Source organism: Pseudorasbora parva, chromosome 7, assembly GCF_024679245.1.
Source record: "Pseudorasbora parva isolate DD20220531a chromosome 7, ASM2467924v1, whole genome shotgun sequence".
NCBI classification, from domain to species: domain Eukaryota; kingdom Metazoa; phylum Chordata; class Actinopteri; order Cypriniformes; family Gobionidae; genus Pseudorasbora; species Pseudorasbora parva.
In genome coordinates this window covers 27,707,759-27,733,350 of record NC_090178.1, presented here as the reverse complement: position 1 = coordinate 27,733,350, position 25,592 = coordinate 27,707,759, and the positions used below count along the sequence as shown (strand labels likewise).

Below are 25,592 nucleotides of genomic sequence, written 5' to 3'. Positions count from 1 at the left end.
TTGTGCTTACTGACAGACCTTCCCCCAACACAACAGAGAAAGATTCTTCGTCACCCTGGAAACCATCTGATAAGATGTTTTATGGCTCAAAAGAATTTGGCCACATGAAGTCTTATACACAAAGAGCTTAAGACACAGAGCTTTTGCCTCAAATTATAGACAAACCATCTATAAATGAACATGCACCCCAGGACATTATATGTAAACACATAACTGTCTTGTAAAATGTTTATTCCGTATGGTATTTTGCATCTTTTTGTCTTTGTCCTAACAAAGTACTAGTTCAGATAACCTCATATATGTCATGTCTCCTATCAAATTAATGCTCACTTCACGACTTACACTCACATAAGCCATGCCACCAATGCAGGCCCTCCTAAATGCATCTCTTCCAAAAATCTTCTCTTCTACAATCCGATCTTCAACAACAAGGAGCATCCCTAAAAGCAACCAGCTGCTCCCTCCCGACCTCGGAGAAAGCCACCGAACACGCAGAAATACACACACACAAGCGAGAAGCCAAAACGAAACCAAAAAGAATGCAAGTATTCTTCTTCTTATAAAAGTCAAACTGCTGTAAAGAGGGTGTGTATTTCCCCGTTGAGACAAGTTAACTCCGTGAAGGTCGTATGTGATGAACTGAAGGAAAGCTGTTTCTTACCCTCCCCCACTCTCTTTGTCTCTCTCTCTCTCTCTCTTATCTCTCTCTAACTTCAGTCTAGTCATTATTCTCTTTTATGTATTCTTTCGTTAATATCTATACTTCTACTCTCTTGATGCATATTTAGTATGTACTTTCTGTGTGAATTGTAGTGTTATTTTTAGTCTGTGTTTATTAAACCTCCAAAAGACATTTAATGAGTTGAATCTGTTATTCTGCCACATACACAAAGTCAATGAAACTTGCGATCTAACGTTACCTAACTGCTTATGCTACTATGTTAGTAAAGTAAACTGTATGACCATTTGAAATATTGAACTTATCCTGATCAGTAAAGTTAATGTTTCTTATGCGCTCGTAAAGCAGTAATCCCTTATTGAGAATTGATTTGAAAAGTCTATAACTAATTTGCGGGACAAACTTAGTAGGATAATTTCAAGCAATTTCATAAAGGGTTACTTGTATTTAATTAAACAATTTTCCCTATCGGAAAATTTTAATACGTAATGAATGACTGGCAAATAATATTCATAAATTCATGAATATTGAATATTAAATCCCTTTTGAGTTAATTATTCCCCGAGACATTAAACTCATGAGTCATTGTTGTTACAATCTCTTTAGTCAGTTTGTGAGCGACTTCTTCCGCAGTTTTACCATGTGCATATAGCACCGTATCGTCAGCATACATAATAATTTTACTCTTACACACAGCTGGTAGGTCATTTATGTAAAGGGTAAAAAGCAGGGGGCCCAAAATGGAACCTTGTGGCACTCCCATGCCACAAGGTCTTAATGGTGATTTTTTATTGTCAACCCCAACACATTGTTGTCTGTCATTAAGGTAAGATTGAATCCATGTTATTGTATTTGTGTCAAGAGCAAAATCAGATAATTTGCTAATGAGCAGCTGATGATTAACTGTATCGAAGGTCTTTTTCAAGTCTAGAAAGACCGCCCCTACCACACCTCCACCATCAAGACTGGATTTGATGTCTTCTAGTAGGTAGCAGCACGCAGACTCTGTGGAGTATCTTTTCCTGAACCCAAACTGGCAAGGATGTAATGCATCAGTGTGGTTAAGATGCTCTACTAGCTGTTCTGCCACCACCTTCTCAAAGATCTTGGAGATGGCTGGCAGAATGCTAATAGGTCTATAGTTTGAGACACAGAGCTTGTCCCCTGACTTGAAAATCGGCTTGACTACTGCTTTTTTTAGCGCCAAAGGAAAATTGTTTTCATTTATGGATTGATTCACAGCTATGGTTAGTGGAGAAGTTAGAATAGTTTTGTGTTCTTTTAAAAGTGATGTATCAAGTCCGAATATATCCTTTGCTTTACTATTTTTTAAATCTGACATTATTTTAAAAATTTTGTCTTCATCTATATTCTGCAACCTAAAGTAAGATGCATTACCATCCCCATGATCATCTCTGCAGCAGTTAACTTCAGGGAAAGTCTCCGCCAGGTCTAATACAGAATCCAAGAAATAATCATTATAGTGTTTAGCCAAGATAGAGCCCTCATTTTGAACAATTCCGTTGATTTTGAGCTGTAAATGCTCCTGATTTAAATGCTCCCGTTTGTCCATACTTCTCCACAGATTCTTACAATTACATTTTGCCTCTTTGATTAAGTTTAGGAAAAAATGTGCTTTTGCTTTTCGAAGCAGCATGGTAACTTTATTTCTAAGAGATTTATAAATGTAATAATCAGTGGTTAATTTAGTTTTAAGAGAAACCTTGAGAGCTTTATCTCTGCTTCATTGTATCCCAAAGGGATTCATTAAACCACGGGAGACTCTTTTTATGGGATTTTCTATGTTTGAGCTGTGTATGTTTATCAATTGTATTCTTTATAGCAGTTATAATATTGTTGCATGTATGTACACAGCTATCTTTATCAATTTTGGAGGCCCAGTCAATTTCATTTAAATAATTTTTCAGGTGTTCTTGATTTCTTTTAGGAATATGAGTAATTTTGCATTGTTTATTTGAATGTTCTTTGTTTATGTATCTTGATTTATTTAATTTCCTGGCTATAAGAACAAAATTATGATCGGATAGTCCAGTTATTAGATTGTGTAAGGGTGGATCGCCTACAGTGGTTCTGACTGCAGGGTTGCCGAACGACTAAAGAAACGTTATCAGCGTGATGGTAGAAAACTGTACATTTCTTGTCTATAACCACCCACTGCAACTTATACCAACGACGGAAATAAGCGCAGTTACAATAGCAAAATATGTGGGAGAGCGTTGCTTTAATGTGACTATATTGTATTGCAATAGGGAGCACTTCAAAGTCAATACCAAATCAAAACTAGTTAGCAAATCATTTCTAATTGAAAGAATTTAATGACAAAATCCGGTTATGGTTACACTTAAAATAGTTACAAAATAGATGAATGAGATGATAAAACTTATACCATTAATCGTACCCAGCATGTGTAGAATGTTACCTGAGAGATAGAGAGTGATAGAAAGAGAGAAAAAGAGAGAAAAAGAGAGAGCAAAGAGAAGAGCCAGAGAAGGCCCTAGAAGAGACAGCCAGAGAAAAAGACAGCGTCAGAGGAAAGAGACCCCCAGAGAAAAAGAGAAGACCTTCAGAGGAAGAAGACCCAGAGAAAAGAACCCCCGAGCAACAGTTGTAATCTTCTTTTATACATCCCTTGACCATGTGACTGAAACCCTGAGACATTCAAACTGACCAGTCAGACCAGACTTCCCCCACTGTACTACAGGTGTGGCACCATTTGGCCTACAGGCCCTCAACATCTCTTTGTCTTTAGGAATCCCAAACAGCCCCGCTGATAAGAGAGAGGGGGGTGAAACACAATAAAACAAATGTCTTTGTTCAAAGAAAAATATCAAATATCTTTGAATATTTTGGATTCTTTCAGTCCTCCCATGGCACCTTTGGCCACGCTCATAAAGTGTCCAGAGGTGACACAGAACACAAAGACATTCTTCCAGTTGTGTGTAGATGTCATCTTCAGACTTGTCGTCCAGAAATGTTCCAAAAGCAGTTTGCCAGTTCGGTCTTTGTTCTCATTGCAGTCCTGCAAAGGGAAGGCTCCATCAAATGGTGTTGCATCCTTCTTTGATATGCAAAACGTCCATTGAATACCTCACACCTCGAGAGAACAGTCACTGAAGGTTAGAGCAAACGCTTGTCCCTCTTTCTGAGGACACAGGATGTGATCTTGTCCAGCAGGTATCCTGTGATTAAAAGAACATATAGCACCACAAAGAGCAAAAGCATACATGGCATTTGTCATTGGTGAGAAGTTTGATATGGTCAGATTCAAATGGTCTCTGGCAATAAGCCATTAAATCGATATACTTAATAAAGTGGTCAAGGTTGAGAATAAAAGAAGATCTCACAAGCTCTTACATTGTTTCTGGAAACATTAAAAATAAATTGCATTATAACAAAACAACAATCATTGCTGGTTTTAAACCCTTTTTTCATGAAGAGTATCAACAAAGTATTCAGTGTAACCAAATACAGAGATTCAATTGAATGGATGTCCAAAAACATTGTTCCAAATCAAGTGGACAAAATTCAAATAATCAGATAAGTTCAAAATCAAAAACATTGTTGCAAGTCAAATGGACAAAATACAAATAATCAAATAAGTTTCAGAAATGTTTCAAATCAAATTCATTGTTACAATACAATGATAAAATAAATGTTTGCACTTAGGTAAGAATGAGAAATACTAACGTAAATTTTGATATTTCACTTGGTGAGACAAATAATAACTAACTGAATTAGTAAATCAAAGAAAAACAAAACACACAATAACTGGAAGAAATTCACAGTTATAATACAGTCTAGATGCAAATAATTTTTTATGAGGCAGATATAGATTTGACTTTGTGTGTGAAGATCAAATCTATGTGAATGCATTTAGCTGTGGCTATGTGTGAATCATGCCCAAACATGGTGAGGAGGGTTTACAATTGTGATGTAAATTTGGTCCTGTTGAACAGGCAGCCAGCTGAGAATGTGAGTGAGGTGTGGTTGGCTCAACATATCCCCCACCAATGTTTGAGTTAAGGAGCATGATAAAGTGCAGAGTGACTGAATCCTGCTGTGATGAAAGCATTTTCATGGTTAATGCAATTGTAAATTACACTGTAGCCAAAATGGCAATTCTATGCTCCTGTACATGGTTTCACTTCAGCTATATGAAAAATAGCAGAGTTTTCCACTTAGGAGACAAACAAACTCAACATAGAAACACATGAAACTTAAAATTGCTTTACAATTCAAGTACTAAAGTTATTCCAATTTTCACAAGATACATGGTCTAGAATGCATAGCATCTACAACCTTTATCCTAAGTGTTTCATAGAACACTTACAGTAAAGCAATCATGTGTTTTAAAGAATAAACTTAACGAGTCTATGTGTATTTATTAACACAAACAACTATAATGTGTTTTCAATGCGCACAATGCGTTAATGCAATTACAAATTTGAAAATACAAACAGGATCATTGCAATTTGGATGTTTAACTATTAAACTCACTGCTATTAGGCTGCTAGCCCACTAGCCAGTGAGGTTAATAGTTGAAGGCCTTGCATGAACAATGCGGTTAACTCACTGAGAGTTTTACCTGCAAATGAGCGATAATCTTTGCCCTTAGAAAGGAATTTCCTATCTTTCTGAAAGTAAGGCGGAGGTCGACCTCGGCCCAGTGACCAGCATTTTACCTCTGAATGGCCTATTTTCTGACAGGAACTGCAAAACCTGTTCTCTTTGCCATAGGTTTGTCTGCTATGTTCTCCTGGAGATTGAGGATTTTTATGACTCTCTAATGCTTGAACACGAAGCGTACTGGTACATGACTCTGCGCTATTGCGGTGCTGCATCACCTTAAGAACTGAAATAGGCACACTTCCTTGAGTTGCACATGCATTTTCTGAACTAAACGTTTCAGATTCATTAGATCGAACATGCGTTTTAGTCCCATCGCTGTTAAGCGTTTTGGAGATGGACTTTTTAGCTATTAGCTTAGCCTTGAGATCTGCAATGGTCTCCTTGTGACTTTTACACTTCTCAGTCAGGGCTAACTGATCCGCTAGTAATTTATCTAGCTGTGCTTGAAGATCTTGAATCTTTGCCTCAGACTTTTCTGCTTCAGCATTTTTAGAATGCACTTCTTTACATTTAGCCTCTAGACTTGATAATAGAAATGGTGTCACAACATTATGTAGCCTTTTACAACTTATGAAGTTTAAAGCCTCAATTATTTCACCATGTTTTGATTTCTTTTGGTGTTTGCCAATTATGTCCCACCATTTAAGCATTTTATCATCTGAACTGTTGATTCCAATATCCTCTTTCTTAAGTTTGGACAAGATAGGCTCAACTTTTTCGCTCCATAAAGCAAACAATATCTCACTTTTATCAAAAATGTTCCCTTCCATCCCGAGGTGATATACTGAATATTCTCGGATTGTACAGTAATGAGACTATTGAAGCTGTTTAAAACCTTCTTCTTGGATGAAGTTCTGTTTCATGCAATTCATAAACAATGAAAACAGACTTACCCAATCCTTAGTCAGAAGGCCAGCTTTAATCCAAACACAAGATCAATTGTGGAAAAATGTCCTCATTCTGATGAATTTCAGAAAATTCACTGCAAGGGATCCCGGGTTTCGGCACCATCTGTAAGGGTGGATCGCCTACAGTGGTTCTGACTGCAGGGTTGCCGAACGACTAAAGAAACGTTATCAGCGTGATGGTAGAAAACTGTACATTTCTTGTCTATAACCACCCACTGCAACTTATACCAACGACGGAAATAAGCGCAGTTACAATAGCAAAATATGTGGGAGAGCGTTGCTTTAATGTGACTATATTGTATTGCAATAGGGAGCACTTCAAAGTCAATACCAAATCAAAACTAGTTAGCAAATCATTTCTAATTGAAAGAATTTAATGACAAAATCCGGTTATGGTTACACTTAAAATAGTTACAAAATAGATGAATGAGATGACAAAACTTATACCATTAATCGTACCCAGCATGTGTAGAATGTTACCTGAGAGATAGAGAGTGATAGAAAGAGAGAAAAAGAGAGAAAAAGAGAGAGCAAAGAGAAGAGCCAGAGAAGGCCCTAGAAGAGACAGCCAGAGAAAAAGACAGCGTCAGAGGAAAGAGACCCCCAGAGAAAAAGAGAAGACCTTCAGAGGAAGAAGACCCAGAGAAAAGAACCCCCGAGCAACAGTTGTAATCTTCTTTTATACATCCCTTGACCATGTGACTGAAACCCTGAGACATTCAAACTGACCAGTCAGACCAGACTTCCCCCACTGTACTACAGGTGTGGCACCATTTGGCCTACAGGCCCTCAACATCTCTTTGTCTTTAGGAATCCCAAACAGCCCCGCTGATAAGAGAGAGGGGGGTGAAACACAATAAAACAAATGTCTTTGTTCAAAGAAAAATATCAAATATCTTTGAATATTTTGGATTCTTTCAATTGTATGTTTTAACTATCCTGTCTGGTTTATTGGTGAATATTAAATCTATCAAAGTTTGAGACGTTTTGGTTATTCTTGTAAGCTTTTCAATCAGTTGTGTCATTTCTATTGAGTCTGCAATATCTTTTAGGTGTTTCCTCTTGCCTTTATCAAGCCAATTTATGTTGAGGTCGCCCATGAGCAATATTTCCTTTCGTTCATATGTTTTGGCGTGGCGGCCATGTTGATGGCATCCTTTACTGCTACTCGGACTACAGCGCACTGTATATAGACGTACTCCCTCTCAGGTGTGTCTTAATTTGATTATATTGGCGTTATATTTAAGGGTAAACCGTTGCTGCATTTTGGGGTGTAGCAGTGCAATCACCATGGGAAATGTCGAAAATGGATTAACTTTCCACCGCTTTCATGCTTGGAGGCGCAACCACGTACAAGAAGTAATAACAGTATGATGTGCAAAAAGCAAGAATTGTCACACAATCAGATGTTTTTCAGTGTTTTTTTGCAAGTAGTGCAACCTGAGAACACAGAAATGTGGAATGCTTCAAGGTAAAAGGTTACAAATAAAAAATGAACACAGAAAACGGAGTGCAAGTTGTTGCACTTTATATAACGGAGTGCACTTTATATAACAATAATAAATACACTTTAAAAAAAAATTAATTCTTTCAATACTATATAAGCAAATAAATAGGTATATATAAAATAACAACAAAAGACACAGAAAATGGAGGAAGTGCAAATTATAAATATAGTAAACAATAACATTGCAATAACAAATAAAAACGAAAGGCAGTGCAATTTCTTATATAATAATATATACGTTTCGGTTAGACTTTATTTCGATAGTCCACTTTAAACATTCAACTAACTACGTACGTTTTCAACAGCATGTCAACTAACACTAATTAGAGTATTAGTAGACTGGTAGGTTATGGTTATGTGTTGGGGTTCGGGTTAGTAGAATAAGTTGAATTGTAGTTGCAAAGTTACCTATAGTCAGTAGAATGTCTTTTGGGGACCAACAAAATAAAGTTTTCATCATCGTCGGTGCTCCGCTCTTTCTTTGGAAATTCATGTGGATCCAAAACTTTAATAGTTCCGATTTTGTCTCTATAGCGGTCCCTGCCTTCCCTATTTAACGTATCCCGGTAAATTGCAAATTCCGTTTCGGGATTTTAACATGTTTTTTCTTTCTCCCAACTCTGCTTCTCCTCATTCGACTTCAACATGGCCGCAACGTCCCAGAATGCAACGCGACACCCAAGCCCTATTCATCGCCCCTCTCCACAGGTTGCATTCATTGCTATATAAACATGTAGGCTTCTTCATTCTGTTTTCTTTCCTTCTCTCTCCTCGCACCAGGAGCTACGTCACTCAAACGGTGCCCAGGCAAGCACACAAGCAGTGCATGCACGGAGCACTTAAACAGATCAATACTTCACACACAGGCAAACACGACTTGGGTAATGCACGAAAGCGCATTCCTAGTAATGTATTCTACTTACCGATATTTTTAGTGTAATACTTTACTTAACTTTACTCCCAACACTGTACAGCACTCAATACTTAGTTGGGGCTGCTTTTGCTAGAATTACTGTAGCAATGCAGCGTGGCATGGAGTTGATCAGTCTGTGGCACTGCTCAGGTGTTATGAGAGCCCAGGTTGCTCTGATAGTGGCCTTCAGCTCTTCTGCATTGTTGAGTCTGGCATATCGCATCGTCTGCTTCACAATACCCTATAGATTTTATATGGAGTTAAAGGGTTACTTCAGTGATTAGCATATGGCTTTGTATCAGTAGAAACCCTGGAGTATATTCAAATGATTGTACCCGTCTAGAAGGCACCAAATTCAAAATAATTTCACATTTCTACTACAATGATATTATCATATTTATTTTACAACTGCAAAAGTCATCAGAAGCCATTGCAACATCTTCCTCGATATCGGAGAATTGCTGTCAGCGTGTCTCAGATGTTTCTAAACTCCTTCTTCGCCTCAAGAGGCATTTATGCGACGTCCATTGGCCCCTTTGGAAATTATTTGTCTATGAAGCTTTGCCAGACCATAACTCTTTTTTGCAGAGAAATTTGCAGAGATAGGTGAAATTAACCAACAAAAGGCCAACAGTGGTGAGCCTCCTATGAGGGTATAAGAGGAAACCCCATAAAATGGATGTAATTGGGCCTGAATATGAATGAGAATCCCATAAAAACAGGTGCTGGTCAAATAATTAGAATTATAACTATCCCCAAAGAAAGTGTCAATTTGGCACCTCCTAGTGGATCATTAATTTCGCATCTAAAGGGGGAACCTTTTTTTGTTGAGACGTACGCATGCACTGTAAAAAATTTGGTTGTTTTTTTGTTGGTTTAACTTAAAAAAGTAAGTAACCTGGATGCCTTAAAATGTTGAGTTTATTGAAATTAAAAATTTGAGTTTGATACAATGAAGGAAATTGTATTAATTGTATTGTAAATACAATATTATTGTATCTGAACCAAATAAAAAATGTGATAAATCATTAAAATAGCACTATTTGGCATGTTTCACTGCGTCATCAGAAATAAAACACACACACTTACCCAATATGCTTACAAAATCTTTTAATAATATTTTAATAAAGGTTGTCGAATCTCAAAAAAATGTCATTGTATTAACTCAATTTTAATTTCAATGAATTCAAAATTTTAAGGCAACCAGGTAACTTTTTTTCAAAATAATTTTTTACAGTGTGGAAGTAAGGAGGAAGATCACATATCGCTCTGAAATCGTATAAATAAAAGGATATTTAAGCACCTAGCTGGAACGGGAACAAGGTATTATGTGTTTGATTTGTTTCATGTTTATATCAGTAATATGTGGGTTAATCTATTCATCTGTGAAGAAATGTTTAACTGTATTGTTATCTATCATGTTTCAACGTGAAGTCATGCTAACATAAGCCTTTAGCATTGTTAATACTGACAGAGGTAATGTCACAGAAAGTTTTAATTTTATAAATTGCTATTTGTACGGTTAATGTGGACTTCGTGAAATGTGTATGTTTATAAGAGCTCATTTTATGTTATTTATCTGTCCTGAGCTATAGCTCTTACAGTGTTTAACGAAGAAACGGTGTAAGAAAGGAAAGATATATTTGTGTTTCAAAACAAGGCTGATGACTGAATATAAATAAAGGCTTCTGGAAACATCAGTACGCTTCAATATTGTCTAGCTTGGGTTTTGCTACAGTAAGAGCTTGACCCGCATCGATACCAACGACTTGTGGTCTACGACGGGCCCCGGAGGGTCTTCACGGTGCCGACTACAGCTTCCGCTACATCGCCACAAAGTATCAGCAATAACTCATCAAGCTGACATCCTCACGCCTCGTTCTTGACCTACTTTGGACAGCGGTCTCATGGAATCGGTGGAATGGTCAAGTACAGCCACACTCACAGACATTGATGCAGGAATGTGAGTCTATAGTACAGCCAGAAGGTGAGTAACGGATTTATTGCTTCTTGGACTGAACATTAATACTTGGACTTAATACTCAACGGCTTAGCAAGGAGAGCAACAAAAAACTGATTGCATTTACACTCATGCCTGCACCCATTCGACATATATACATTTTATTTTGGACTTTGCACTTATCCACTTTGTTAACTGTGTTCATTGAGGCTCACGTTTACATTTCTCGCTCTTTGGATTTAAGAGCTTAAATAAGTTTGTTTATTGTGGTATTTTCAGTGACATTTGCAGTTATTTCAGTGTCTATATGTAAATGCATATGTGCTAGCTATTTTTTAAACCAATGTTCTGAAAGTTTAAGTCTATGCTATTCATAACAAGGGCTTAATCATATCTGGTAAGGGGTCTTCTTCCGCCATTAGAGTTAAATGTAAATAGAAATAGAGTGAACATTTTAGGTGATAATGTCAGAGTCAGGTAATGAGAAGGAGATTGAGGAGCAGATGGCTGATTATCAGCATGAAGATTTACAAAGTGAAGTCCAGACAGCGGTAGACTCATCAGAGAGGCCGTGTCTGAAGGAAACAAACGAAGCTAAACAACAAAGTCCAACTGACCTCGAAGACCAGTTTAATGATTATGATAATGCTCTTGGAGGTCCCAGAGGCTCTGAACGCACACGCCATCCTACAGAGAAGATGCGCGCGCATCAAGATGAAGAGGCCAAGAAAAAAGAGAAAAGGCTATATGCCATGAATGAATGAGCTCCATACTCGTAAGGCAAGAGATCAGCTAAAGACTATCAAATCCAGTGTTCTGTATTTTGCGTACGTGAGTTTTTGTTGTAGATGGCTATTGCTGCGCGTTTAGCTAGAATGCCATACAAAACCAACCCATTGGGCCACTGAATCTGCTTAACGACAACAGTTGGGGCAACAGCCTTATTCCAGTGTTCGGTATTTTGCGTACGTGAGTTTTTGTTGTAGGTGGCTATTGTAGATGGCTATTGCAGATGGCTATAAAAAAAAAAATTGTGTACTGTGCTAATTAATTGAGACTTCTTACAGCTCTTACAGGTTGTTGGCCTTGTTTGTTTCGTTGCTTCTATTGCTCTCCCCTTTTTTGGAAGTCGCTTTGGATAAAAGCGTCTGCTAAATGATTAAATGTAAATGTAAAGACTTATATGTCAGAGAGTCAGCTCTGGCCTCTCATTGAAGAGCTTAAGAAAGATAAAGAAGACATAATGAAAATTTATTATGAAATTCAAAATATCACCGCACCTTCCACCGACATAAGAAGAAGAGCTGATATATGTGAATCGGTGACCACAGAAATCACCAACATTGCCTATAACAGGGCTATAGATGATGAAAGCGAGTTTAATGAGCAGCAAGAAAGACACCGCCTTCATGAACTGCTCCGCCATGACTATGCAAAGTCTGTCTATGGATCTGCAGCTTCTTTGATAAGTCACAGCCAGTCCGACAACTCTATAACTAAATCCATGACAGCAAAACACACAGATGCAGCAGCTGAACTAGCAGTAAAGGAAGCAAATTATCAGATGCTGGTAGAGGAGGAAAGGCAAAAGGAATCCATAAGGGAGTTAGAGGAACAACAACGCAATGGCTCTAGAAGCGCAAAGGCATGAGTTGGGGTGATTGCAGGCGGAGAAAGAGATAAGGGCAGCTCAAGCCAAGTTGAGGATCTACGATAAGGAGACAGAACACAAGGATGCTAACTATGTTAAAAGGGAAAGGAACATGGAAGTAAAGAATGTGTCTGTAACTACAGTACCCCTCTCTCAAGCTGCATCGCCCCATTATACAGACATTCACTCCCTCGCAGATCCTTCAAGACAACATGGTCTTAAATAGGCTTCCTGTTCCGTAACCATTTGTCTTCAATGGTGATCCCATACAATTTATTGAATTGGAGGCAGTATTCACCTTACTTATTGACCAAAGGGCAATCACACCAGCTGAAAAACTATACTACCTGAAAAAATATGTTGGTGGCCCAGCACGGCAGGTTTTAGATGGCAACTTCTTCCGAAATGACAATGATGCCTACCAAGACGCCTGGGACAAATTAAATTGTCACTTTGGCCAGTCATTCGCAATTCAGAGAGCATTCAGAGAGAAGCTCACCAACTGGCTGAGAATTCCATCAAAGGATGCTGAGGGACTGAGACGCTTCTCAGATTTTCTGAATGTCTGTCAAGAAGCCATGCCTTATGTCATATTCAGTGACTGTGAAGAAAATCAGAAGCTCGTTCACAAACTACCTGACTGGGCAGCTTTACGCTGGAACCAACAAGTCACGCAAATCCTAAATGAAAATCAAGAATTCCCAAGTTTCAAGGAATTTGCTAGATTCACGTCAACTGAAGCTGAGATTGCTTGCAATCCCATTACATCCTTTCATGCCCTTCATTTATAAGATTCTAGCACTGAGAAGAGAAATCTCAGACATGAAGAAAAACAAGGCCAGTGTTTTTACCACTCAAACAGTCACTGAAAATGTAAACCACAAGTCAGAACAGAGAAAGGTTAAGACTTTGTGTATCCTTTGTCAAGATAATAGACACCAGCTTCATTCATGCTCCAAGTTCACTGAGATGGTGTTGGCTGAGCGATGCAACTATATAAAGGAGAAGAAACTCTGCCTGAAATCTGGCCACAGTGTGAGAGAATGCCATCATCGTCATTTCTGTAATCACTGTAAGGGAAAGCATCCTACAGCCCTGCATGATGACAACTATAAAAGAGAAAGGTCTACAACAATACCAGAGACAAATCAAGGAGCTGCTGCAACGGCACTCAGTGGAGCAGGTGTGGGCTCATAGGATATAGTTCTGCAATTCAAGTCAAACTTCCAGTCACCTATACGAAGGATTACATACCTGTTAACCGCTCTCGCATTCCCACTTGTGAGACAGCTAAACAATGGAGTCAACTTGCAGAGATAGAGAATAAAATCCAACCACTGAAGGACTGTGTAGTAGGTCTTTTGATCGGTTACAACTGCTCAAGAGCTATGGCACCAAGGCAAGTCCTTTTAGGAGATGACGATGAACCCTACTGTCACAGGGTGTTTTGGTGTAGGTTCATGTTTCATGTTTTTAGGTTTTCATGTTCACTGTCATGTTTTGTCATGCACTTCCTGGTTTTGTCATGTGTTCCCTTGTCATGTGACTATGCCCTCATGTGTTCCTGCCTCGTGTTCCTGTGTCTTGTTGTCAATAGGTGTGTTCGACATCGGCTGCGGCTGGATGGATGCGATCGGCGAGAGTAGCCGAGTGCAGGCGGGGAGGAGCTGCAAACGGAGACGTGAAGTCGGACACTTTCTGCTTCCCGTGGTGACGCTTGAGCTGTGTTTGCAAACTTTATCACAGCTGAAGTTAAATAAATGCAAAATTTCTCAAATACACAGATGTTTCAAATGATATTTTCATCCAATACTTTATATACTGCCTAATAAAGCGTCTGTTTGGACAAGATTAAAGGTTCAACATATAAACCACACTATCAATGAAGTGGTGTCAACGGTTTTTATCAGTTTTAGTTTGATAAACATGACAATATAACATCGCGACTACATGAAAAGAGGTTTTACTGTTATAAATAAATGATTTGTGAGCATTAGCGTGACATAAGTTTTCAGAATAAACACGAAACGCACGTGATCGCTGTCATACGGCGAATCGGCCAATCGTGGATCAGCTGTGTCGTCATCAGAGCTCTTGCATCCTCCTGCAGCCCCCCTTGAGAATCTGCAGCGGCTGCATCAGCCGGCTGCTCTCGAATCGCTCTCGCGGTACTTTGTTGACATACGTAACAGTCACGTGCCGTCGGCGCTGTCTCAAGTCGGACAAAATTTCTAACCGGCATGCACTGCTTTAAGTCAGCCGCCGATCGGTCTGCGCATCGCTAGGTGAAGTCGAACAAGCCTATTGGTTTTTGAGTTGATCATTGTTCACAGGTGTCCCTTGTCTTGTCATTAGCCCTTGTGTATTTAAGCCCTCTTGTTTGCCATACTCTTAAGCCCCATTTGCACGGGACTAGTATTATCTAGGGACCGCTGGTGATTTGTAAAAATTGCAGAGAATTAGTGATGGCCAAATGAGGCTTCCTGAACCACTGAGGCTTTGCAGCCCATTGGTTCACCAAAAAGTTCATTTACCTGAAGCCTCATGAAACAGTGTGCTCCCTAGTGACACCTGCTGTGCAAAGCAATGTATCGCACACAAATCTATTCATCCTGTGCAACCAAATTATCATAGCGTGGGCACACCCTTTTTCTATTGCCTGTGTATTAATAAAGTATTTTACTCTGCTTGTATTAACCTATGTACACACAACTCACACAAACACACAACTTTGTGTTCAACTATTCAGTAGTTCTTTGGGTTAGTGATGACAGTGAATGCTCAGAATGATTGTAAATAAATTATTGTGAGTGCAGTGCTTATGGGACTGGAATTGTGGAACAGCAAACTGCAACAGGGATGGGAAAAGCTTTCTCTAATACAGAATACAGTCTAGTCTTATAATAATATTATTAATAATAATAATAGTAATATATATATATATATATATATATATATATATATATATATATATATATATATATATATATATATATATATATATATATATATATATATATATAATAACACTGGGCCTATTACTAATATAAGATATATATATATATATATATATATATATATATATATATATATATATATATATATATATATATATATGGGTGATTCTTCAATTGGGGGAATTTTTATGTCCCCAGGTTATACATTCATGTTAAATATATATATATATTATAATTATAATTACGTAGTACAGGTATTACAACTAGATATAGGCTAATTTACTCTAATAATCTACTGAATTATGTATAATTTACTCTAATAATCTACTAAACTAAGTAAAATGTAATATAATATATAATGCAAGCTATGATATATAATGATATCGCTACTACATACAACCAACACCTCAACACCAATGCAAATGCCTACTGCAAACCCCACAAGAGCCGCGAGGTTTCGAACCACTTTTGTCCGAAAGCGATTTTTAGAATAAAGCAATGACGTATTCAACAGAAAATGAGGCCTCGTTTGTCATCGTCACGTGATTTTCACGGAAATGATACAAGCCTCGAATTGGGGCTTCATCTGGAACGCCCCTTTTTGCTCGACACAAGCTCCGGAGCCTCGCTTCAGATGTCCCATCTCTACAGAGAATGCCTCTGATCTTAATCCCGTGCGAATCGGCCATGTCTGTAATTTGTAAAGTAAAAATTCCCCGGAAATTACCTACCATATTTCGCCGAACACCGAGGTCCTGTGATAATAGTAGTCCCGTGCGAATCGACATCTCTGTGATTTGGCCAGGATTAGGCGGATCGTATATAATTTTTGCAAGCTTTTTTTCTTCCTGTGAGCATTTCTATCTTTATCTTTCACGAAGAATAAAGTCTGCATTCATAATGAGCACTGTTATGAATGCCCGCACGGACTATACTTTCACTTTAGAATGTTTATCAATTTGGAAGTAAACTGATTGAATGGTGTGTTTAATAACATCAATACTGTTCTTAATGAAAAACAGAACAGAACAGTACAGTACAATGACAAGCTTGTTTAAAATAGGCGCTACATTTAGTTTTGAAACTGAATCTTCCGCTGTCAGCTTCTCACTCGTGATAAATGAAATCTGACTCCTGCCGCTGGTCTGAGCTCAGTTCATGGCGTCTGTTCGCTAACTGAACGAAATTATGTTTATTTGTTAGGCTACTGTAAAATAATCAAAACGATATTGATGCCTGTTTATGATTTCATACAGCTATATCTATAACGAAGTCTTGACATCATATCCAGGAGAAGTCAGTAAATTCGAGTAAAATCACAAGCTTGCTTATCCCGTGCAAATGTGCCACACAAAAAACTCAGATGTGGGGGAGTCATTTCTAAATCACAGAGGTCCCTTGATAATACTAATCCCGTGTGAATAGTGCTTTAGAAGAAAAGGTTCTAATGGTGCTACGTAGTTGGAACCCCTCAAAGTTTCACAACAAAAAATGCTTTTCTTATTTAGTATTTTTGTCTTGTTTCTAGTCCAAACATCTAAACATTCTTAAAACAAGAAGTATTTACTAGACAAGCAAAAGTAATTGTCTTATTTTGGGGAAAAATTACTCAAAATTAAGAGAGTTTTTGCTAAGATAAGAAATGAATTTTTTTGCACTGTCCTATATAGAACCCTTTTTAAGTGCCAAAAGGGTTCTTTTTTGTCATTATAGAACCGTTTTAAAACCCTTTATACTCCAAAGGGGTCTTTGGAGTATACTCAACTATACTTCTATATAACCTTTTAAGGGTTCCAAATACGTAGCGCTAATAGAACCTTTTCTTCTAAGAGTGATAGTCTTTGTCAGTTATTATGTCTAACCCGCTGTCGGTGAGTGTTAGTTAAAGTCTGTTTATGTCAAGCCAAGTTTATTCATGTCAAGTCTTTGTTCTTTGTTTTGCTTTTGATTCATGTTAAGTGTCAATAAACTGCACTTGGGTTCTCCACCTCACTTCAGTTGATTTTATGTTACAGAATAACTGACCGACCAAATGAACTCAGCAGTTGGCCTGCCTTGCTTACGCCAGGGGAATCATTGAGGACAAACATTGAGGACTTTTTATAATTTATTGAAGGTTTGCCATGGGACGAGATCCATTGGAAGAGGTGATTTTGTTTGGGGTTGGACCCGGACCTCGAAGAACTCATGCCCTCTGTAGAAAACCCTTCTACCCTTTTCCAGTTTATGGATTTTATTTTGTTTTTGAGTGGTTCCTCTTTGACTGTGGAAACTGTTGAGGAGGAGTCCCACAGTCCCTCTCCAGGCCACGCCCATGTTCCATGGATGTTAAGCCCTCATGTTTGCCATAGTCTTTGTCAGTTATTACATGTGTAACCCGCTTTTAGTGAGTGTTAGTTAAAGTCTGTTTATGTCAAGCCAAGTTTATTCAAGTCAAGTCTTTGTTCTATGTTTTGCTTTTAATTCATTTAAGTGTCAATAAACTGCACTTAGGTTCTCAACCTTGCTTCAGTAGATCTTATGTTCCACCTACGCTGTAAGGTTGGATTTAGTATGGAGTACTGTAGGACGCTCATTACAAACCTATGATGCATTGAACACACTTCCTCTGTGTCACAGAATTACAGCTAAGGAGCTAACTCCGGTAACTCCTACCGACATCATTCGCATTTTAGAGTCTGACTTCAAAGATGGCAGTGACGACAGCAAAATTGCGTCACAAGACGACATCACATTCCTCAACTTACTGGATGAGGGAATAAGGAAAAATATACATGGCCTTTATGAAATGCCTCTGCCCTTCAAAATCAGACCCAGCTTACCTGACAACAAAGGCTCAGCTATGACACGCCTCCTTCACCTTAAAAGGAAACTGCAACGGGATGAGAGGTATAAGGAGCTTTATGTTAAGTACATGGAGGAAGTCATCGGAAAAGGAGATGCTGAGCAGGTCAAGGATGGTGGAAGAGAGGGTGAGAAATGGTACATTCCCCATCATGGTGTGCATCATGCGAAGAAGCCGGATAAACTTTGTGTAGTGTTTGATTGCTCAGCCAGATATAAAAGAATCAAGCTTGAATGATCACCTTCTCTCTGGCCCTGACATGTTGAACAACTTAAGTGGAGTTCTCAATCGTTTCCGAAAGCACCCGTTGCATTTATGTGCAACATTCAGAAGATGTTCCATCAATTTCATGTGGACGAAGCTGATCGCAAAGACTTGAACTCACAGCCCAGCGATTTTCGCATGAAAGTGCATCTCTTCGGTGCAACTTCCTCACTGGGTTGTGTAAACTATGGGTTGAAACATCAAGCTAAGGAAAATCGCGACATCTACCCTCAAAGCTCGAAATTTGTTATAAGGGACTTTTATGTAGACGATGGACTCATAAGTGTTGAAAACACTGAAGATGCTATTCAGCTTCCCAGGGAAGCTCGCAAACTCTGCGCCACGGGTGGTCTCTGACTGCATAAGTTTGTGTCTAACAACAGAGAGGTATAGAGGGCATACCACCCTCCAAACAAACAACCAACGTGAAGGATATGGACCTCGCATTTGATTATTTGCCACTAGAGAGAGCTCTCAGGGTTCAATGGGATGTGGAGTCTGACCACTTCAAGCTTGTAAGGCTGGAAAAAACTAGCAGATGTCGAAATGTCTAGTCAAGGAACAATGACTCTGAGAAAACAAAGGAAATTAGCATCTGAACTCATTCATACAGTTAGTGTCTCCATTGTTGACGACATCCCACTGAATGAACCATCTACAAATGACACTAATTTACATGCCTTTTCTTTCACAACTTCCCCGAAATTCAGGCTCCCCCTCATATTGAGATCACCTGAAATGCACCAGAAATCTCTTTGTTATAATGTCAATCCTCACGATACAGTATTATATGTGTTTGATATCATTTGAAATGTCTCAGTGAGACTGGTACAAATATCTCAACTCCACAGCAGTAAACTAGAACATCTTAAATGTTTTAAGAGTTTAAAGATATCTTGCCTTGGTGTATGGTGGGTGTGGCTTTCAGCCATTTGGCCTCTCATCCATACAAGTCTACAGGACTTGATTAATGCAAATTCCCATTGTGAATTTGTGTTTACATTTGAAAGAGTTTGTGCATCTGGTCTGGGTATTTAAAGAAATGTTGCCAAGAGCTCAGGGCTCAATTCTGTAGTCAGATCAGCCTCAATTTTCAATTTCAACAAAGGGTTAAACGGAATAATTAAATGTGTAGTTAAACTATTAAATATATGACCAAATAACCAATTGGCATTCTAACCTAAATTCTAAATTATGATTAAATGGAGTCAGATAATGAGGAATTTGAATAAAATACCTTTTCCCAGCTGAAAAGCTCAAACGCGCAGCAACCTTCACGCACCAATCGTTAGCCTCCAATGGGACGATTTGGGCGGCCTTACAATTAGGTGACCCGGGCGACGTTTTGGGAAAAAACAGACGTATACCATATAGACACATTAATAGAATAGGTCGGAACACCCAATGTTAGACCGGAACCGTATTCCGGTGGGGTTTAAGAATTTAGATACATCACATATCAGGGACACGATAGCGACAGTGCAGTAGAGGAATTCAAACTTGGGTTATGGATTTTAAATGGATTTGTGTTATGGATTTTAAAATATCTTCTTGTCGGCATACGCAACAAGAGATTAAACCTAAATTGGAAAAACATCTTCCAAACTATTTCCTGGGACTCGATAAACTTTAATTTTAAAATTTCTAAATTTCTAAATAAAATTTCTAAATTGATTGATTTCTTGCATTTGAATAAATTATTTCTCCTTTGTTTTATTAGCTTTGTTGCAACAAATTAGCAATGCGCGATGAGAACGGGCAAACAACAGAATGAAAAATCTAAGTTTTTAAAGGGGGGGGGGGGGGGGGTGAAGCACTCAGTTTCAGTCAATCTCATGTCAATCCCTATAGAGTAGTATTGCATCCTTCATATCTCCAAAAAGTTTTTAGTTTTATTATATTTATAAAAGAAAGATAGGCTGTACCCAGTCTTTCTGAAAAAAAAAACGAGTGGCTGGAGGCGTATCATGTGGGTGGAGCTAAAGAATGACAACCATGAGAGCGTCTGAAAGCTGAAATCGTCAAGCGTGGAAAAGAAAACTTACCCTAAATAAACCATGGCTATCAATCAGATTCAGCTAATACATATATGATACAGAATCAGATTCGGAGGCTAAAATATATTGAACAGGAGCAGAGCCGAACAGCCCTATACGCTCACTAAGCAAGCTGCGTAGGGCCCCGCAATCCGCAATTTACTCAAGGCCCCGCCTCACCCTCGTGTCAAAGCGCATCAATCAATGTTAAACACTGATAATAAAATTAAATGGAATTATCCTTCTGGCCATGGAAAGAGGGAAAAAACACCACGAGAGTGAATTGCAGGAACAGCAATTAGGTAAACTTGTGTTCTCTCCTCTCCAAGTTTGATGTCAGCAAATAACAGTAGGCTACCCTAAAGTTAAGTTGATGTGCATCTCTTCTGTTGTCTTGCTAAGCTGGACAGGCAGGCTAAGCATCTCTTGGTCTGTCTAGCTTATTTAATGCCAGCCGCTTTCAGGGCTGTGTTCTGTGTCTTTGTGCCTCAGAAATAAAAGTACGTTTTTTTTTTGGTTTTGTTTTTTTTATAAACGGCAACAGTGTTTGTTTACTGCAGCTCGGAAAAGATCTGCGTCGCGCATGAACATGCGTTCATATGCGCGTGCACGAAATGAAACCTGTATTTTCCTGCAGAAATATCTGTGTGGATACCAGACTGACAGAACAGTATATGGGCATGATGGTCCTCCTCCTCATCATAAGTGCACATAAGCTATAACAAGACAATGATTATCTAGTCTAAGTCAATGTTTAGTTACAACTCTAAACTACTGCACAAATTATGCAAGATGGAAAGCAATGTATTGACAATTTGACATTTATGCATTTGGCAGATGCTTTTATCCAAAGCGACTTACATTGCATTCAAGGTACACATTTTTTACATTATTATCAGTTCTTGCTTTCCCTGGGAATTGAACCCATGACCTTGGCGTTGCTAGCGCCACGCTCTACTGGTTGAGCTACAGGAAAGCACTGTAAATGAGTAACACATTGATTAACTATTGATTTATAAGCTATATTGAATGTAAAATGGAAATAAAAATATTAATTAGCTGGACATACTGGTCAATATGGATGCACATCCCTCAGTAAATAATAACAATAAATCAAATATTGCTTTTACATGCATAATATAAAACACAGTAGCATCCTATGGCAAGCCACTGTAGCTTTTATTTATTCACAATTTATGCATTTTTAATGTCAATAAATAAATGTTCACTATTTACGATATGAATTCTTGATATTAGGTATGGAATTTTTACTAGTAACAATGTCTTTTTGATATCAGGGGTTACATTACTGTACATTAATTGTACAAAAGTGAATTCTTGATATCAACAATGATGTCCTCACTCACAGAGATTCTTGATATCTGAATCACTAGTTTGTTAAACACTACAAGAGCCAAGCCATAGTATAAATAGTATTTTATTTGATAATGTATAAAAGGAAATCTGGGGGAGCCAGTTTCAATGGGTCTGATGCTGCTTATAAAATGTATCTATAATGTGCAAGTGCTATGCTTAAGTTTGTACGTAGAGGAGATGCTGGATCATCTGCCAGTACAAGCACAGACCCAGATGATCCACATCCAGCTTCAGCCAGTACTAGCACAGACCCAGATGATCCACATCCAGCCTCAGCCAGTACTAGCACAGACCCAGTACAGCCAGATTCACCAACAGTAAAGCCGTCTTCTTCAGCAAGTACTATCTTAAGGTTCTATAGAAAATACTCTTCAATAAATATTGTTTGTTTGAACCTCATTCTTTGACTGTTCAAAGGAGGAAGGATTGTATTGGGAGCACTAAGGTGTCAGGTGTAACTGCATGGCAATGGCAAATGGTTTAAATAGCTTACGGGTCAGGTAAGAGGGTGCCTTAGCAGAATTTTGCTTAGGGCCCCAGAGAGTTCAGGATCGGCTCTGCACTCCCGGATAACAGAAAATGGGCAAAAAGGCGGGATGTGTGCGGAGCTGAGGTGACGCAAACTAGTGCTCTGTAAAGAAGTGTTAAATCTGATTTCTACTGTAATGTATGTGCTCAGGTTTGACATGGAAATAAATTATATATATTTTTAAAACAAATACAAAGTACAACCAAGTACAGATAAATCACAACTGTCTGAAATGTGCAGTATGCAGTGGACGTTTCAGTGTTTCCTATCGTCTTTACTTCCTCACTGGTTTGATTCCTCAATGCAGACATTAAACAAGCATATTTACAATTAATTACAATCAAATGATTTCTTCAATGTCTGCAAATGTGCAAGACTGGAGAAAAGTAAAAAAGTTTTTACTTTTTTTACATGGTGAAAGGCATAGGACACACTATATATGCGATAGAAAATGATTCAGTATAAAAATGCTTTCAGTTGAGGCGAATGAATTCTGGTTTCACATTAGTTTCACGCACCGCAGCAGCGCGGTGCAGACTACAAGAGTAGACTACTGGTGCGTTTCGACGCAGCGTCTCGTTCCCCTCAGGATACTAGGGTTACATACGTAACCGAGACGTTCCCTATCTGGGAACTCGAGCTGCGTCGAAACGCTGTGAGAACGCTTATACCCACATCGCCATAGGACCAAGTGCCTCGTATGTGTGAAACCGTAGCACACACGGCTACGATAGCACCTGCGCCCCAACTGTAGATGCAACATCCAGTTCATAAAATCTTACGAAGTAAGCGGCGAAGACCAGCCTGCCACATTACAAATATCTTGGAGGGAAGCCCCCGACAGAAGTGCTTTAGAAGCAGCCATACCCCTGGTAGAATGCGCTCGGACAGCCAGAGGAGACGGCTGTCCGACCGCCTCATAAGCAAATGAAATGGCCTCGACCAACCACTTGCTCATCCTCTGCTTAGACACGGGTGCCCCTTTTTTCGGGGCTCCAAAACAGACAAAAAGCTGATCAGATTTTCTCCACAGGGCAGCTCTGTGGACGTATGCGTCAAGCGCCCTAACTGGGCACAGCAGATTTAATTTTTCCTGGTCTGACGTCACAAAGGGAGGAGGACAGAAGGCTTGAAGAGTGATGGGACCCCTAGGGCTCGTAGGAACCTTGGGGATATAACCTGGTCTGGAGTGAAGGAAAGCCTTTACCATGCCAGGCGCAAACTCTAGACATGAGGGCCCTACCGACAGGGACTGAATGTCCCCTATCCTTTTAAGGGACGAGATGGCCAGAAGAAAGATCGTTTTCAAAGTGAGGAACTTCTCTGATACTTCCTCTATCGGTTTGAACGGGGGCTCAGACAAGCCCCGTAAAACAATGGCCAAATCCCAGGGCGGGACCCTCGAATGAACCACCGGCCTCAACCTTAAAGTGCCACGGAGGAAACGTGTAACTAGAGGGTGTCTTCCCAAAGACACTCCACCCAAAGGAGTGTGGAAAGCAGCTAAGGCCGCCACGTACATTGTGGAGGGGGTCAACCCTGCCGAGAACCTCGCCTGCAGGAACTCCAGCACTGTACCAACCGGGCAGTTAACTGGGTCCAACTGGCGTTCTCTGCACCATGCTGAGAACAGTCTCCATTTCAGAGCGTACAGTTTCCTCGTGGATGGAGCTCTGGAGTGAAGGATGGTCTCTACGACCTCAGTCGAGAGACCCTCCTCTAGGAGCCTGGCCCCCTCAGAGGCCAGGCCCACAGTTTCCATAACTCTCTTGAGAGAGGAGATCCCTCCTGGTCGGAATCTCCATAGGAGAGCCTTCCAGGAGAGATATTAGGTCCGAGAACCATATTCTGGTCGGCCAGTACGGAGCCACTAAAAGTACACGGACTCCGTCCCGGCGCACCCTCTCCAGAACTCCCGGAAGCAGAGCAATCGGGGGAAATGCGTACAGGGGCAGCCTCGGCCCCTCCTGTACCATGGCGTCCAACCCCAGTGGGGCTGGATGAGACAGAGAGAACCACTGAGGACAGTGAGAATTCTCTGCCGAAGCAAACAGATCTATCTCTGCTCTCCCAAATCTTTGCCACAGGAGCTCCACCGCCTCGGGGTGGAGTCTCCATTCCCCAGGCCTCGGCCCCTGCCTCGACAGGATGTCCGCTTCCTGATTTAGGACCCCTGGGATGTAAACTGCCCTGATGGAAAGCAGTTTCCCTTGGGCCCACAGGAGGATCTGACGTGCCAGTTTGTATAAGGGACGGGACCTCAGACCCCCCTGATGGTTTATGTAGGCGACCACCGATGTGTTGTCTGTCCTGACTAATACATGATGGCCCCTGAGGTCGGGCAGAAACTGTTTCAAAGCAAGAAACACAGCGAGCATCTCTAGCCGATTTATGTGCCATAGCCGCTGGTGTTCCTGCCATAGACCCTGGGATGAACGACCACTCATGGTCGCACCCCCACCCCGTGAGGGAAGCATCTGTCGTTAGCGTTACGCGACAAACATGAGCTCCCAACACAGGTCCCTGGGACAGAAACCCGGGATCTTTCCACATGACCAGAGCACGAAGGCATCGCCGCGTGACTTTGATCGTGAGTGGATTTCCCCTCGGGGAGAACCCTTTCGTTCTGAGCCACCACTGTAACGGCCTCATGTTCAGCAGGCCAAAAGGTATCACGTTGGACGCAGCTGCCATGAGGCCTAACAGTTTCTGGAACTGCTTTACAGTTACGGTCTAGCTTCGGTTCTGCAGATAGGGGAAACTGCTGCCAGCAGTCAAACTGGCAGTTGACTGCTGCCAGGATCGATGCTATGCATATCAGCGATAATTGCGCCCGCATAATTACCGAGTCCCAGTTCACGCCTAAAAAAGTGGTTCTCTGAGTCGGAGAAAGCACACTCTTCTTGGCATTCAGCCTCAACCCCAACTTCGACATGTGTGCGAGAACAGCATCTCGATGCTGAACCGCCATCTGCTCTGTGTGAGCTAAGATCAACCAATCGTCGATTTAATTGAGTATGCGGATGCCCTGCAGACGCAACGGCGCCAGAGCTGCATCCACACACTTGGTGAATGTGCGGGGTGACAGTGCTAGACCGAAGGGAAGTACTCAATATTGGTATGCCTCTCCCCCAAAGGCAAACCTCAGAAACTTCCTGTGATGTGGAAGGATGGAAACATGGAAATATGCGTCTTTGAGGTCTATGGTCACAAACCAATCCTCCGACTTGATCTGCGATACAATCTGTCTGAGTGTGAGCATCTTGAATTTGAGCTTTGCCACAGAGCGATTTAATAGGCGCAGTTCTAATATCGG

At 40.0% G+C, this 25,592-nt stretch overlaps 1 non-coding gene across 1 annotated transcript; it reads right to left on the bottom strand.

The window, feature by feature from the left end:
* Positions 1-21,273: 21,273 nt before the first annotated feature.
* Positions 21,274-21,348, bottom strand: trnaa-agc (transfer RNA alanine (anticodon AGC)). The gene has a single exon. It is a non-coding gene; the product is annotated as a tRNA-Ala (tRNA).
* Between the last annotated feature and the right edge of the window lie 4,244 nt (positions 21,349-25,592).